The sequence below is a fragment of the Paroedura picta genome, chromosome 8 (genome assembly GCF_049243985.1).
Source record: "Paroedura picta isolate Pp20150507F chromosome 8, Ppicta_v3.0, whole genome shotgun sequence".
NCBI lineage: Eukaryota > Metazoa > Chordata > Lepidosauria > Squamata > Gekkonidae > Paroedura > Paroedura picta.
In genome coordinates this window covers 57,778,475-57,795,838 of record NC_135376.1, presented here as the reverse complement: position 1 = coordinate 57,795,838, position 17,364 = coordinate 57,778,475, and the positions used below count along the sequence as shown (strand labels likewise).

The window sequence follows — 17,364 nt, the reverse complement described above, 5'->3', positions numbered from 1 at the left end:
TGTAATTTCTGTGTCAGAGACATGGGAAGGCCCATGTAGAGTGAGTTATTGAAGTCTAACCTGGAAGTGACTGTTGCATGAATCCCAGTGGCCAAATTTTCAGGGGAGAGGTAGGGCACTCGTAGCTTAGTTTGGTAAAGATGGTAAAATGCCACTTTGCCTACCATAGATAAGGGGGCATCAAAGATCACCCCCCAATTTTTGATCGCAGGTACAGCTGTAAGCTACACCTCTTCCAGGCAAGGGAGCCGTGCTTCCTGATCCTGCCCCTTCCTGTCCAGCCACAGGACCTCCATCTTCGAAGGGTTGAGTTTCAAGCAACTCTGCCTGAACCATCCAGACACTGCTTCCAAACAACTGACAAATGTCTCCGGGGGGGGGGGGAGTCTGGTCAGCCAGCCATCAGGAGATAGAGCTGGGTGTCATCAGCGTACTGATGGCAACCTGGCCCAAAACCCCAGACCAGCTGTGCTAGAGGGCACATAAAGGGGAATGCAAAGTGGCCAGACAGATCTTCCCCCTCACCCTCTGAGTCCGGTACTGGAGAAAGGAGACCAGGCACTGAAAGATTGTCCCCCTAATCCCCACCCCAGCAACGTGGTGAGCTAACAACTCATGGTTGACCACATCAAATGTGGCTGACAGATCAAGAAGTATGAGGATAGCCGAACCACATCAATCCAGCTGGTTCCAGAGATTGTCCATCAGGGTGACCAGTGCAGTTTCCACCATGTGGCCAGGATGGAAACCCAATTGGCGTGGGTCAAGGGCTGAAGTTTTTCTTCAGTGGTCCCACCTATCAGCCCTATGTTTTACATGTTTTTATATGTTTGGATGTGTATTATAGTTTGGTTTTAAAAACTGCAGTGTGTTTTCAATATCCTCTGGAACCTCTGTTATAACTGCATGAACAATTGCTGTTGAATGTGTTATAATTCTCTGGTGAAAAGCATCTGTAGAGTAAGAATGAATACTGATCAGAGCAGACAGTATTTTCGAATTTTATTTCTTCATTATTGAAACTTTGCACTGATCATTTAATTGGTTACTGATCTGCTCCGTGACCCATAATATTTTGCCTGGTTAGATTGGTTTGGTAACCATGAACATATGGCATGCATTTACAAATTCAGACTTTATTGTAAATTTTAATTTCTCAGAAGTCCCCTTTACTGGAACTGATCAAAGAGAATTTTGACAACAACAAATACTAGAAAGATTTGAATTGAACTGTGACATACATTATAGAATAATCATTTTGAACTTCAGAATATTCCCTCAAACTAAAAAAAAAACTAAGAATAACCTGGGTGTCTTTCTATACCTTTAGTGTATACGAACAGAAGCTCCGAGGGGGGGGGGGGATACCATTACAAAACACTCATCAGACAGCATGAGCTAGTATTAGTAAAGTGACTTTTTGGAAAGATAACATAATATTTACTTGCTAGTCCTAGGCTTCATGCCCACATCAACCACAAACACCATCAAGAAAGAGAACTTTCTGAATTCTGCTAAGTATTCTGATATATTTTATTTATATTGACTGCAATTTAAATTAATTGATTGCAATCATTTTTGTTTTATACTCTTGGAAATCAAAAGTTTAACCAAATCCATGGTGGAATTGCCTGCATTTTGAGTACCTTTGGAATTTTGAGACACGGTGGTGTGTGCAACTACAAAACGGCTGCTGCAGTAGGTAGATCCTACAACAAAATGGCAGCCAAATATCAGGGAGGGAGGTCATACATAATTTGAATAGAAACAATTAAATATTTCACACAGAAGTACTGTTTAACAGATGTCTTTTGCAATGAACCAGTTATTTAAAAACATTTTGTTGTGTATACATAGCTTACTTTCAATTACTCACTGTAGATTCTTGTGGCAACTCTTGTCAAAGTGAGCTTGATGTAGTGCTTAAGAGCTGAAGCCTCTAATCTGGAGAATTGGGTTTGATAACCCACTCATTCACATTCAGCCATCTGGGTGGCCTTGGATCAGTCACAGTTGTCTCAGGGCCATTCCACACCAGGATCTATGTAGCAAATTGAAAAAACGCCATTTTAAATAGTGGAATTCGTCGTTATGCATACCTGTCTTTGTAGTGGAATCCAGTTGCGTTTCTATCGTTTCCCACAGGTTTCCGGTCTCGGCAAAAATCGCTAGCCAGGAAGCGATATTGCCGAGCTTTGTCCTGCCCCTGGCCATCAATCAAACGAGCAGCCATGCTCCCGAAAAGCCCCTTTCCCTTTAAGGAAGGTTTAAAAAAAAAAACACGTTGCAACCAATCTGCGTTAATTCGTTGCAACGGAGAGACCCATCTAGCTAGCAGGTGGTGTTTGAGCTGCAGTTTCATTGTTGCCACGCTCCCCCCGAGTGAAAAAAAAATACCCCCCCACACGGGCGTGATTTTTGGCCGAAAATTGAGTGAAAAATAAAGGGAAAATAAACCAGCAAACAGGACTGTGTGGTGCTTGGTGCTTGGTGACTTAAAACAGCTCTGGGGAGGGACTGCAGCCGGGGAAGCCTCGCTGGGTAAACGAAGGCTTGCCGGTGCGTTGCCCTCCGCTCGCTCCAAGAAAAAAAATGGTGATCGCTTTCCCGGAGGATCAGAGGAGAGAGCCAGGGGGAGGGACTTTGCAGAAACCGCAACAATGGTAACGCACAGAACTTTCCTGCTAGTGTTCCAGATTGGTTGCAAGAGTGTAGCGCTTTCTGGAGGGTGAATCCACTTTTGGGGATTTCCCTGAAAGCGCTACAATGAAGCGCTTTTTGCGGATCGTTTTCAGGAGTGTTGCAGATTGTGCATAACCGCAAATTCGTAGTGATTTCAATTTGCAACCATTGTGCAATTTTGAACAAGTGCGGAATGGCCCTCAGAGTTCTCTCCATCCCACCTATCTCACATGGTGTCTGTTGTGGGGGAAGGAAGAGCGATTGTAAACCACTTGGAGCTCTTTTCTTCTTTGAAACAAACTTCTATAAAAAATATGCACAACCTATTTGTTCTCCAGTGGACTAGAAGCCCTAACAGGCAAAACTCCACTTGGTCATGCTTACTGTCTAAAACCACTTGCATGTGCTAGGAAAGTTGGTGGAAAGTACCATAACACCAATGGGCACAACACTAGAGTCCCTTTAACTAGGAAATGTAAAGAAGCCTGTTTTCATTGCGGTTCCAGAGGCAAGAGGACAGGGTAGCATTTGGGGCTGCCTAGTCAAGTAGTTACTGGGAACCATACCACTGACTTGACTGTAACCACCACAAATCTCTGACATGCCACCATGATAATGGTGGCAACTATGCTGCAATTGTTGGTCTCTTTCTATTCTCTCTATTCTCAGGTACAGTAATTGCTGGAGGAGCTCTGTTCTAGCACAACTACTGCTTTGAGAGGGACCTTCTCTTCCCTCCTTGGGTGTGAATGCAAGGATGTACATGGTGGCACGTCTACCATGGAATTACCATAAATTGCCATAATTGTCCTTCCTTGGTCCTTTTCTTCTTCCTCAAATAGACCAATTACTACTCATAAGTACCAATGCTGCTTGTGCATTCATTGTAGCAGAGCCATGTCAGCTAAGAGTAGCTATGCTGCCATTTGTTCATCTGTTCAGTGTGCCCCATCAGTTTACACAGATTTGTATAACCCATCAAGTGGTAACAGTCCTTCACAGAGATCCTTGCCAAGAATCTACCAGAACCTGCAACTGACCCCATAAGAAGCTAGTTATGTCAAATAGTTGTGGTATTATTAGTAGGTCAACTATGGGCTCCTTCCTAGTTTACATTCATTTAAAAATGTTTTGTTGCCTAAATATTTCAGTATAATTATCACTACAAGTAAAACAAATAGGGACTCTTTGAACCCTTAATGGGAGAAGCAATATTTTTAGGATTCCAATGTTGTAGGGTTGGGATATCATAACTTCATATAGCTATTTTTAGACAAGGTCTTAGACAAGAGGGAACTTTGTTTCTATTACATAGTTCTAATACATAAGGGCTTCCTATGCATAGTACAGATGGGTAGGCCACATTATGCAGGTTTTTGTGCAGAATTGTAACAATTCTATCCAAAGCAGCAATTTCATGTTACTGATTTGTCCACTTCGTTAACACAAGTACTCCTGTAAATTACTGTGAGAGTACATACAACAGCTCATGTGCAGCTGAGGTTTGCATTCATAGGGGACAGTTTGTGGTTATTGCCTGCATAAATTAGAAGGATTAACATCTACAAAATAGCCCTGACCTCATCCTGTTCAAGGGGAAATGATAAGCTTATTTTCTAATATTATCATAAACAGTGTTGTGAACGCCAGAGAGTTCCAGAGGGAAGGACATTCTTTGCAAGGCAAAAAAAAAAAAAAAAAAAAAGCCCAAACCAATTCTTGCCTCAGTGAAAATGTTACACATTCCCTGTGGAGAAAGACAGGAAGTATTGTAGCAGAGAGGCAGTTTACACTATAATTAAGGATTCATTGGGTTCTAGCCGCAGTAGTTCATAAAATGAGCAACAACAAATATTATACCACACCAGGTGGGTTGGGAGTTCTGGAGGGACAAAGTGAGATTGTATATTGGAATGAGGTAATGCAAAGGGTATGGGGTCTGAGGACACCAAGCCTAAAAAGGAAGTTTACGTACACCTGGGATTCTATAGTTTCTAACAGCACAAGTCAAGTCTTTCTTTAGCTTTCTTCTGGAAGTATAAGATCTTAAAACTGTCACTGGCCACAATGCTTGGTTTGGCATCTGACCAGGAATGACGATAACGACTCTTAATAGAGAATAATTTGCAGTTCATGCTGCAGCCATCATTCACAAATAATATTTCTATTTTCTACCAAAGAGGAGACAGTTTGAAATGTTTTTAAAAATATAAAATGGCTAACATTTGAAAGCATGCCCAGAATTTTTTTAAAAATTGGGACTTAGGTAATTGCTAATTAATGCAGAATGATCAGAAGCATCTTCTCCTGAAAGATCTAATGCCAAGTAGATGAATTTAAATTTGGGTAACGGCAACTGACTCCAGAACAAAACCGAAGCCAGGAACACAGAATTTAGGTACTGAGAAAGAAAGAGACCAGAAAGAACTAGGCGGCAATCCAGTTAATCTCTCAGCTCTCACTGCCTTGGTGGAGAAAAATATAAAGTCATGCATAACTCTTCTATGATTTCTTTTGTTTTGTTTTTTTTTTTGATATCACTGTCCCAAGTGTTGTTCCCTGAAGTGCTGAAGTGAGGCAAGTAGCAGTTCAGAACAAGACCTTTTCAACTTTAGCATCCTAGTTTTGGAAGGCCCTTCCCATAGATGCTTGTCTGGCACCGGATTCATTGTCTTTCTGGTGCCAGATTAAAATTTACACATTCCCTACCCCAACATGAGAGCCTCTTGTGGCGCAGAGTGGTAAGGCAGCCGTCTGAAACCTTTGCTCATGAGGCTGGGAGTTCAATCCCAGCAGCCGGCTCAAGGTTGACTCAGCCTTCCATCCTTCCGAGGTCGGTAAAATGAGTACCCAGCTTGCTGGGGGGTAAACGGTCATGACTGGGGAAGGCACTGGCAAACCACCCCGTATTGAGTCTGCCAAGAAAACGCTGGAGGGCGTCACCCCAAGGGTCAGACATGACTCGGTGCTTGCACAGGGGATACCTTTACCTTTACCTTTTACCCCAACATGCTGTTGATTTTATATCCATTGCTTTAAAGTGATTTTGCTGAATTCTTAGTTTATTGTTGTCTTCTGTTTTATCTACTTCAGAGATTTTTAATATCCTATATTACCCATTCTGTGAATCTGGGGTCGGTTTGTCCATACAGCACATGCTATGGGCCCCACGTTTCCAGGGGCCTCACAATGCCTCCCCCCCCCCCCATGGATCAGGGTCAGAGCCTTTCTCCTTCCTCCCTTTCCCTCTTTAAGGACACTCAGAGTGACATGCCTTTCCACTAGGGGTGGTCCTCTGCCCACCACAATTGCACTCTTCTAGGGCCCTGCAAATCCTTAAACTTAAACTGGTTCTGGTTCTATGGGCTCCACAAATCCTTAAACCACTCCTGTGTGAACCAGCTTTCTGAGCAGCCCAGTAGAGACAATCCCTGCTGTGGATTGACTCATTGTGCAGAGAGGAAGAGTGGGCCCAAGCAGAGGGACTCCATCGCCTGCTTCCATGTAACTGCCTGTTTTGTTGCAGAGTCTGACCAAGCAGAGGAAATGGACACATGCATACCCTCTCCCTGTGGTCAGCAACACTGCTTTCAGTCACACTTTGCAGATGACCACACAATCATGTGGAGGCAGGTGAGGGCACCAGCATGTCTATAAAGAAAAGAGTTGTTTTTTATTCCCCACTTTTCACTACCTGAAGAAGTTTCAAATTGACTTGCATTCTACTTCCCTTCCTCTCTCCTCAATACTCTGTGAGGTAGGTGTGGCTGAAAGAGTTCTGATAGAACTGCTCTGTGAGAACAGCTCTGACAGGATTAGTCCAATATCACCCAGCTGACTGCATGTGGAGGAGTGGGGAATTGAACTCAGCTCTGCAAGTGACAAGCCACTGCTTTTAACTACTATACCAAGCTGGCTCTCTCATATTCACTCTCCCTCACTTTATGGTGCTCCAACGTATGGGAAGGAATCTGTACCAGACTGTTGAGGGCTGGAATGTAAGAATTTAAATAAGTATCACTTTGAACTGTCATTATCACAGGCTATGGACATTATCTCCGAACCGACATGATGCACCGTTGACTGGAAAGGCTCTGATGAGAATAAGCAAGGGACTTTTGCAGAGAAACCGTTTGGATGAGAAATGCTTGTAGAGTGATTTCTAAATGGCTGCTCTTCAACTGAAGCATGGCCTTGAAGATTCACCAAAGTAATACACAGCCCTTTTATTTTAGTTGGCATTTAGTCACAGAGAATAAATATTCTTTGGGCACATTTAGATAGTGTGTTTCATATTTTATGATTTGCTTTACATGTTGTGGTTTGGTCTGGTGCCTTCAGGATAGCATGTGGTCCAAAGTAAAATAAAGCATCTGGGGCATAAGACAAAGCAATGGCTTGGAACAAAAACAGGGCTTTAAAATAATTACATTCAGTGCTTTTACAACTGAAACATCTATTAAGGGTGCCAGTTAATGGCACTCTTATTTGATGGTTAATTTTCCACTCATAGCATTCATTAATATTATGGACATGGACATCAGGATGGGCCATATCTGAATCATACACAAAACTCAACGAAAGCTTTTTCCAAGAGTGCTTTGAGATATATTAATCTGCACAAACTGGATCCATTTGACCAGGATTAATTGCAGTTTAGTACAGCTGTCAACACGAATACATTACCAGCACACTGTGGCAATGCTCCATTTATGCACATCGTAGTGTTCAAGCTAGACTGCACCTCAGTTCATTGCCTTTTAGGACAACACAGTATTCTGACGCAGGCATTCCAGAACACCTTGAAAGATTGCCTCCTACACACACTGACTCAGAAGAAGTGCTTTGAAACACTGCCATCTTGTGTTGCTTTAGGATTTTTAAGCAACAAGGTCTGTGGTGATAAGTGTATGACCCCCAAAGTGTTTGAGAAGGAACAGAAGGACAGGGGTCTATTTATACAACAACTGTATAAATATTAGGACAACATTGTATTTTGATAACACTTCCAGGTATTCTGTCCTCCTCACCCAACAAACATGTATGCTCCTATAGCTCTAAAGGTACCCTGCTATATAAATTCTACCACGAATTCAAGTCTTTTCTTTGTCTTTCTCTATTGCGCTGATGAAGCAGGGAATGAGTGATGTTTTGTTTTTACCATGTCTAAAGCATTTTTAGTACACAGGCTTTCATGATTATCTTGTTGATCATCATAATTATGTTATGATGTAGCACAAATGAAATGTAGCTATTTAAGGCCCTCAGCACCATTATGTCCCATCTGTTGCCAGATCCTTTCCTTAAAAAGAAGAGATATGAACATGTAATAAAGAAAGGTATCTCTGAACACATTCAGAACACTTTCCGCTCCCACTGAAAATTGCTCCTACACGCTAAGAATTCATGAGCTGGGCTGGTGCCATGAATCCTAACACTTCCCTTTTTAAGGAGCCAGTATTCTGAGAATGAAGTCCAAATATATATTTTTGAAGTTATAAAACACATAGCTTCTGGTTGTATTTCCACATCCCTGCTAATCTGAATCCCAGTAGTCTGTGCTTGGCTACACTTGCGTGTTTACATTGCTCAGTGATTGGGGGCTTTGCCATCAGGTCTCCAGAATCTTGAATATAGGCACCAGACTTTGTAAATTGGGACAGAATGGCCAGAGAATAGCCCAATGTACCTCTGGAATGGATGCTACAGTCAGTGAATAGGGGGTGTTGAACTCCTGACGTAAATCTTTAATGAAGTTTCTGTTGATTGGACTGTATTGCAGGAAGCTGACATATCACTGCAATACTTCAAAGAACTAACATGGACCCCACATAAATCTTAGTTCCTACTGGATTTTATGGTATCCAGGAAGCCCAAAGTTCTATAAAGCTTTTAGCTATGATAGCTCAAACCCTTCTAATTTTAACTTTAACTTTGTTGACTGTGTAGTATTTTAAGTCAAATGTCACCAGTGTTCAAATTGTCTCATATTTTGGACTAAAAATATTTTTGTTTTCCTGCTTTAGTTCAATTTTTAAATGTGTTTCTGATTTTTACATTTCCAAAGCAATTTTGGAGATTTTTCAAAAAGATGATGTGGCTTGGGTTCTACTTTGATGGAAATATGAAGCACTCCACTGAGTGAAAAAAAATCTTAATGTAAACTGCATGCGAAATACAGTTCCCAAATGGCTTTATGGTGGAATCTTTAGGGTGCTGTTGAGTCCCAATATCCTGTGCTTCTCTACATGGGTTCAAAACAAGTTTTAATTGAGACTTTAAATTATATGCTACCTTAGTAAATTGACAGAGGAGGAGGAGGAGGAGGAGGAGGAGGAGGAGGAGGAGGAGGAGGAGCAGAAATAACATTTTGATTTCTCCTCAACAACAGCTCTCAAAGCAACATAGTTAGCAGGTGATGTAAGTGCTGGCAACTGAAGCAACTTGGCTGTTGAAATGATGATTTATTGAACAAATATATCTCCCAGCAATAACTGCTGTCTTTCACCCGAGGTCACTTATGCTCTTACCTTGCCATAGCTTATTGAAAAGGTCTAAGTCTGTAATCAGTCAATGCAGCAACAATTCGCTGTTCACCAGAAGCAAAGAAAATAAAACTGTGCATGTATAAGCAAGTTTATGGATAGATATGTGTTTCTGAAAACTCTCTGACACACCATGTCTTTCCTGCCATAAATTTTCAATACTTACTTTCTTGTTTGGGTAAGATGTGTAAACTGATCTGAGTAATACACATTTCAAGACCACATTTTCTTCAAGCCCAGGTCAAATTATTTCGAAACAGGTTGCTCTTGAAAGCAGAACCTGGGAGGAAAAATCACTGTCTCTGAGTCTTGGAATACTTGGATATCTTCATTGTCTGTATTTTTGTGTTTTGAAGAGCTTCATTATTTTTTGACAGGATTTTAATACAAAATGCATTGATTTTAATGATCTGAAATAAGTGTACATTTTGGGTATACTGTGTCTTTTAAACAGTTGTTCATATGACAAAGCACTTGTTCATATGACAAAGGTAGAGAATTCTCAAAAGAGGACACAACACTTTCTTTGGCATTAAATACTGGCCGCAGCCTTTTATTGCCACCCTCAATGGAGGGTTGGCCCAAAACATGCCCGGGTAAGGAAGCCTGACCCCTCCGCCGTCTGGCTGCTTAGCTGTCACTAGCGATGATGCTCGGGGTCCCTGTCCACATTCCAGCTGGGAGGACAGATCGCGCTGCATCATGGCCCAAGTTATGTGGGAGGCGACGTATTGGGATCTAACGGGCGTCCGCCTCCATTGGGCTTCCCAGCCGCCTGGCCACGGGCCCCTGGCCTCCCAGCCGGGTAGGCCACGCCCTTCTTGTGGCCGGTCTCTTTAATGAGACCCCCTCCCCCAGGGGGTCCCGTATGCAAACGGGCCTCCCTGCCAACAGGCTCCTTACCTGGGTTAAACCGCAGCTGCGATATTTATATAACCATAAAACACATACTCAAAAAAGGGAAGGAGGGAGGGTAGCTGTTCCGGCTGATGATCGCGGAGAGGCAGAGCGGCCGTGTGTGAGGCCTTATATAGGCCGCGATCTGCCCCCTCCACGTGATACGGGAGCCGCAGCCGAGCCAGAGAGGCACCCCAGCGTCGCTCCTCTTCTGACGCTCCCGCGGCACCAATTGCAGCCACGGTAAGTCCGTGGCCACTCATTAGTGAAGGAGAAGGTATGTATGTTCACCTATACTATGTACAGTAACATGTCATGTGAAAGTTTCACATGGATGTATTCCCATTTGTTTATTTAGAAAAAGTACCGTATATACTCGAGCATAAGCCGACCCAAATTTTAGCTGAGACACCTAACTTTACCACAATATCCATAATAACAGGTAAGTGGGACTCTCACTCGAGTATAAGCCTAGGAGGGCTCAAGATACATTCATGCATTCCTTCTCTTAAAAAGGAGCTGGTTGTTTGTGAGCTGGTTGATGCCTATCCCTAGTACCCATGCTTCCATCATTCAGAGAGGATTCATGGATGACAGAGTATTAACTGGCTAAGATTAACAGGGATTATTTTTCCTAACGAGCTGGTAATAGAAAGTATATAGGGCACAAATCTTGCTTCAATAAGTATTCTGTTAGCCCTAGTCAGAGTTAAGCATACTCTTAAATCTTTCCCACTGAAATCAGTAGGCCTTTAAAGTGCTTAATTTTAATTTGACCCTGCTCACAAACATTAGAATATTTAACATTCTTTAGCCCTTTTTTTCTCAGTACAGGTATACATAACCTCTCAGAAAATAATTTTGACACATCAGAGATCAATTTTGGCATTTCATTTTATTCACGTTTTCACCCATTGTTTGACATGGGAACAAATTAAAGCTAGTTCCCTTCACAGTAGAGTTGCCAGCCTTCAAATAGGGCCTGAAAATTTCCCAGAGCTGCAACTAATCTCCACACTACAAGGATTAATTTCTGTGGAGAAAAATGGCTGCTTCAGAGGGAGGACTATAGAATCACATCTCTCCTGTGTTTCTCTCCCAAGCCTCCATTTCTAAATCTTCAGGAATTTCCCAAGCTGGAATTGGCAACCCAATACATAGTTTTTTGAAGCCAAGGATAATAATAATAATAAATTTGATCAGTTTAATTCAATTTCCACTGTGGATTACTTTCCCAGTTTTAATCTTTAGCCTCTTCTATCATCTACTTGGTTTCCTTCCCCGTTTTATTTTAAGAAGTGAAAATAGGTAAACATCAAGTTGGTTCTTTTCCTGTCAAAGCATATCCTGTCAAAGCATATTCCTGTCAAAGCAATGCATATCAGGAAAAATTGCTTGCTGTTCTGCACAGTTGCAGCCTTGGAGCTGTGACATAGTTCAAAACATGGTGAGTGAGAGAAGAAGATTCTCAATGAAAGGAGTTTAATTACTTGCTTTTGTTCTACACCGTGAGCACTACTCCCTGAAATCATTAAAGATTTCTTTATATTCTCTGCTCTCTGCTGCTCTCTGCTGGATTAGGCATGTACAAATGCCTGTGAAGTGATAACTTTTTGTGAAAAAGGCTTTGTTTATTTTATCGGTCGAAGGATTTGACCTGTTTATGAGCTAAAGCTTTTGACTATATGAATCATGTTGTGATCCACTGCTAGTGAAGGGTGAAATACAAATGGAAATTTAAATTGAATTAAGGCTAAAAGACATCACACAAAAGAAAATAAATGATAATAAAATCTTTGAGCTAGATCCAAAGAAGAAGAGTTGGTTTCTATAACCCACTTTTCACTGCCCAAAGGAGTCTCAAAGTAGCTTTCCATTGCCTCCCCTTTCTCTCCCCACAATCAACACCCTGTGATGTTGGTGGGGCTGATAGAACTGTGACAGAACTGCTCTGTGAGAACAACTCTAACATGACTGGGACTAGACCAAGGTAACCCATCTGGCTGTATGTGGAGGAATGGGGAATCAAACCCTGAACACCAGATTAGAAGCCACCACTCCTACCCACTACACCAAGCAACAAATACCTTACTCACACAAATCCTTCCAACACCACTGAGGAGTTCACTAATTCTCTCAGGATAAGACCTATTTATAAAACCCAGCCCCACAACAACAACTAGGAAGCAGGCAATAAAACATCTCCTGCTTGGCCCCAAAGTTACTGGCTAATCCCACATTGCTGTCACAGAGAGTGAAGAGTGGGGAACTCTTCAGCAGAAAAGTATGCAGAACGCTGAGTGAACAACTTAAAACAGTCTTCTGTTCTCTGCCCCCTCATTAACTGCATTGCAGGGCAGACATTCTTATTTTACCACCCCCAAAGTACAGTGCCTCCAGTTTTCTGAGGGAGAAGGGCGCAAAAATACCTGTGCCACTATTTGGGAAGAAATGTGCTTCTCATCATGTGCACTCTAGTTTCTCCTGCTGAAATGGTTTAGCTCAGGCTTACATTTTTAACTCCAAACAGATATAACCTTACAGATAAATGTTCTTGATAATACAGTATTGTCAACATTCATGGTGCTTTGTAGACTTTCACAAGCAAAAACGTCAAATACTGCACTGCAAGAACTGTGATGACCATCTGTAAACTTCAGCCACTTAAAGTCCTTTCAGCCTGTTACGAGGACTTGTAATGGTCCATCTTGAGCCCTCAGAAGGGGGAGTGATAAGAACTTTGTAAAATAATTTTATTTTAAATGCTTATTTAGCACAGCTAACACTTTAAAACCCAACCTTTAACTGTTCGGCACAGTGATCCATGTTACGATCATATCCAAGTTAGATTACTGCAATGTGCTCTGTGTGGAGCTCCTTTGAGATTGATTCAGAAACTGCAATGGAGAAAAGTTACTCAACTTTCTTTTTAAATAGATTGCCAAATTCCTTTTGTTTTATATATAACATCCCAGTTCTACAATAGCCGGAACAAAGTCATTTGCCAACATGTAAGATTTCCTTGATGCTGAATATAGAAAACTGAATGAGAGTCCAACTATCACAGGAAATGTAGAACACATACCTGCTGTGGGACTCTATGGTCCTGGCCCCCTCCCTCCCTCTCTCTCATACACACACAAACACATACACACACACACATTCCTCCCCTCTTTCCTCTCCCACCTACCTCTACTTCCTGGTCCCTCCCCCTCCCTCTCAGAAACACACACACACACACACTCCCCCCTCCCCACCTGTTGCAGCTGGAGTTATGCATCCCTCCACTGGCAGCATGCCAGAACTCTGGAGAACAATTTTAATGCTTTCCTACCCTGAAGTTAATTTTCCATCCCAAGAAGCTTGATTTCTTAAAGCTTTAAAGGTAAAGGTAAAGGTATCCCCTGTGCAAGCACCGAGTCATGTCTGACCCTTGGGGTGACGCCCTCTAGCGTTTTCATGGCAGACTCAATACGGGGTGGTTTGCCAGTGCCTTCCCCAGTCATTACTGTTTACCCCCCAGCAAGCTGGGTACTCATTTTACCGACCTCGGAAGGATGGAAGGCTGAGTCGACCTTGAGCCGGCTGCTGGGATTGAACTCCCAGCCTCATGGGCAAAGCTTTCAGACGGCTGCCTTTCCACTCTGCGCCACAAGAGGCTCTTAAAAGAGGCTCTTAAAGCTTTACAAGGCTTTAAACACATCTGTCAAAACTGATTCTGCCAGTTTGCCATTGAGATTTCAGATTTCAGTTAAGTAAATAAATAGATAATGGTCCAAAGGAAAAGACAAGTCCCCCTTATTTCTTCTCATTAGACACAATGAAACTGGAAACTCAAACAACAATCCCACGTGTCCACTGGGTGCTGCAACATTCCCCCTCCCTCTCCAGGGGTACCAGAAACAAACTAGTACCCATTCAATGCCACCAATGAAGAAGAGTTGGTCCTTATATGTTGCTTTTCTCTACCCAAAGGAGTCTCAAAGTGGCTTACAGTCGCCTTCCCCTTCCTCTCCCCACAACAGACACCCTGTGAGGTGGGTGAGGCTGAGAGAGCCCTGATATTACTGCTCAGTCAGAACAGATTTATCAGTGCTGTGGTGAGCCCAAGGTCACCCAGATGGCTTCATGTGAGGAAGCAGGGAATCAAACCCACTCCTAATCTCCCTGACTCTGAAAGCAACTCCTGCTAAATGTAGTCATTTCTGTAGCACTCTGAACCTACACTGATGTTTATAGGCTCTGCCCAGTTGTTGCACCTCTAATTTTCTTCCTTACAGGCAATTGTGGGGGTGATATATCTGTATATTCGGCTACCAGCAAGACCAAATACAAATGGCATGTTTTTAGAGACTAGACTTAAATTATTCAAAACATAAGGAAGTTTAATAAATCAATAAAATATCACACATGTTCTGTTAAATCTTGGGATGAGCAAGGGAACCAACATGAAGTTATTTTTTTCCTATCAGGGCCTTTCTTAATTAGGCAGTCTAGCTTTACTTGCAGTTGCAGTAGTTTAAAATTCATCATTCCTTTAGTTCTCATAGTTCAGTGTTCCCTCCATTGTCCTGCTTGCGTAAACAAGATGGTAACCCTAGATAAAAGCTTATTCCATCATGGTTTGGGCTTCTAAGAGCCAGCTTGGTGTAGTGGTTAGGAGCACCGGCTTCTAATCTGGCAAGCTAGGTTTGATTCTCCAATTCTCCACTTGCAGCCAGCTGGGTGACCTTGGGTTCACCATGGCACTGACCAAGCAATAATATCAGGGCTCTCTTAGTCTCACCTACCTTACGGGGTGTCTTTTGTGGGGAGAGAAAAGGGAAGACAATTGTAAGCCGCTTTGTGATTCCTTCTGATAGAGAAAAGTGACATATAAGAACCAACTCTTTTTCTTCTTGTTCTAAGAGCAGAATAAAAGGAGTTTTTTCTTGTGTCCTGAGTTTAAATGACCCACCTTTCCTTCTCCTAATCAAAGGGTGATCTTACTTTCTTTTATTGTCACCAACTTCATTGTTTTAAGTGTCACATACCAGCCAGATCTGATGAAGTAAGCCAGTCTTTTTCTTTGGCCAGTTCCATTACCATTACTAAGAATTTGAATGCTCCATTTTGGAAGCCCAAGGGCCCACTTCTTCTACCCCCTTCCTTTATGCAGCTATTAAGCTACAGTTGGGGTCCTGTATGTGGACTGAGGTAAAGGTAACCCTATGTGGACTGAGGTATGAGCCTTTTGTGGCACAGAGTGGTAAGGCAGCAGTCTGAAAGCTTTGCCCATGAGGCTGGGAGTTCAATCCCAGCAGCCGGCTCAGGGTTGACTCAATCTTCCATCCTTCCGAGGTCAATAAAATGAGTACCCAGCTTGCTGGGGGATAAACGGTAATGACTGGGGAAGGCACTGGCAAACCACCCCGTATTGAGTCTGCCATGAAAACGCTAGAGGGCGTCACCCCAAGGGTCAGACATGACCCGGTGCTTGCACAGGGGATACCTTTACATTTACCTTTATGTGGACTGAGAGCAGCCACAATATAACTGAAATATTAGGGTAAGGCTTCCACTGAAAATTCATCAAGATAGGTAGCCATGTTTTCCTGTAGCACTAGAAAAGAACAAGTGTGCAGTAGCACCTAGTTGTTGTTGTCAGCCATGTAGTTGTGTCCAACTCCTGGCAATACCTGGCACACAGGTGCCACCACAATCTCGGATCCCGCATTGTCTCCCTCAACCATACAATGTTCTGGATGGTGTCCACTTCAATAAGATCCAATCACCACAGTAGGACCTTAAAACTATCATAATGTCTGGTAGAGTATAAGCTTTTGTGAATCACTGCTTTGAAGACTTGAGCTCACACTCTGTCACCAATTTTGTTCATCTTTAAAGTGCTACTGGACTCTTGATCCTTTCTACTGCCCAAGACTCATATTAGCTATTCCATTTGTAGATAAACTTCTTTGGTAGAAGGCATCTACAAATGGAATAGTTAATACAATTTTTACAGATTACTGCTGCAATAATTCTGATCTACAAAAGAACAGATTCTGTGATAGTCACTCATTTGAAAGGTGAATAAAGACCAATCAGAGCTCATCCTTCTTCAAAACTTGATTTGTTCCCCTGCTTGTCAAGATTTCAGATAGGGCAGGAAGATTTTTTTCTTCTAGACTATTAGTTTGACTTGTTTTATTCAAATATTGAAAAAGATCATTAAAGTTTCTAATGATACTTACCCAGGACAGTAAAAGGGGTGTGACATTTTTTCATTCCCAGTAGATTACAAATGTTCTGGAAGTTTATATTTTCTTAGTAACTCTGTTAACTCGGCTGGAGTTTTGTTTCCTGCAGTGCCATCACATTATTCTGTGAAGTTCAATAATTCACTACACTTTCCTGTTCCCAGAATTTTACAATTTAATTTCTGGATCTTCCATTTCATCCCATCTGAACATAGCCTAACACAACAGCATGATCGATACTGGAATGTTAGATTTCATTCTCTTTCCTTTGTTCATCCCATCATGTTTCTTTTTTTATACTGATAGTAAAGAAAAGAATATTATTCTGGCTTAACTGATAAATTCCCCCTTTGACAAAGAAATAAATGAAATTGATAAGATTTAAGCTGTGGCCAGCATCCTTTCATGAAACACTACTTCCATAGCACTATAATGCTCTTTTTCTTGCAGGTAAAATAATCTACAAGAGAATATTCACACATTCTACTGCATGGTATATTTGTGTAAAATGTTTAATACACAAAAGCTTGAATAGTGCCAGTCTATTGTTGAATGTCTTAGTTTATCTTGATAATTGAATTGCTAATAGGATTTTTCTTCCAGCAATACTGCTTAAAGATCACCAGGGGCAGCAAAAGATAAGATTCCAAAGTAGTTAAAGTGTGAAAGCAACAGACTTTTAGGGCATATCTACATTAAAAAAATGGTTCTATTGGCTCCTCTATGCAAGCAATCACAGAAATTATAGTTCTCTAAAAAGACTGGGATCTTTACAGAAAATACTAAACTGTCCATAGTATTTTAGATGTACAGCACAGATCTACCCTAAGTGAAACAATAACTGTTGGATGTTCAGAAGGTCAAATGGAAAAGGGGCAGAAAGTGCACTGTCAATGTTTGAGAATAAATGAAGGGGTGTGTGGATTTAATTTTTAGTCCTTTATTTGCCATCTAGTCACAGCCAATTTATGGTGATTTCATACGGATTTTCAAAGCAGGAG

At 41.8% G+C, this 17,364-nt stretch overlaps 1 long non-coding RNA gene across 2 annotated transcripts in view; it reads left to right on the top strand.

Moving 5' to 3' along the window:
* Nucleotides 1-7,246, top strand: part of LOC143843598 (uncharacterized) — a 66,291-nt gene extending 59,045 nt beyond the window's left edge. For both annotated transcript variants that reach the window (XR_013233607.1, XR_013233608.1), the window contains one exon: nt 6,725-7,246. This is a non-coding gene — a long non-coding RNA (uncharacterized LOC143843598). The remainder of the gene's footprint in view (nt 1-6,724) is intronic.
* The last annotated feature ends 10,118 nt before the right edge of the window (nt 7,247-17,364 follow it).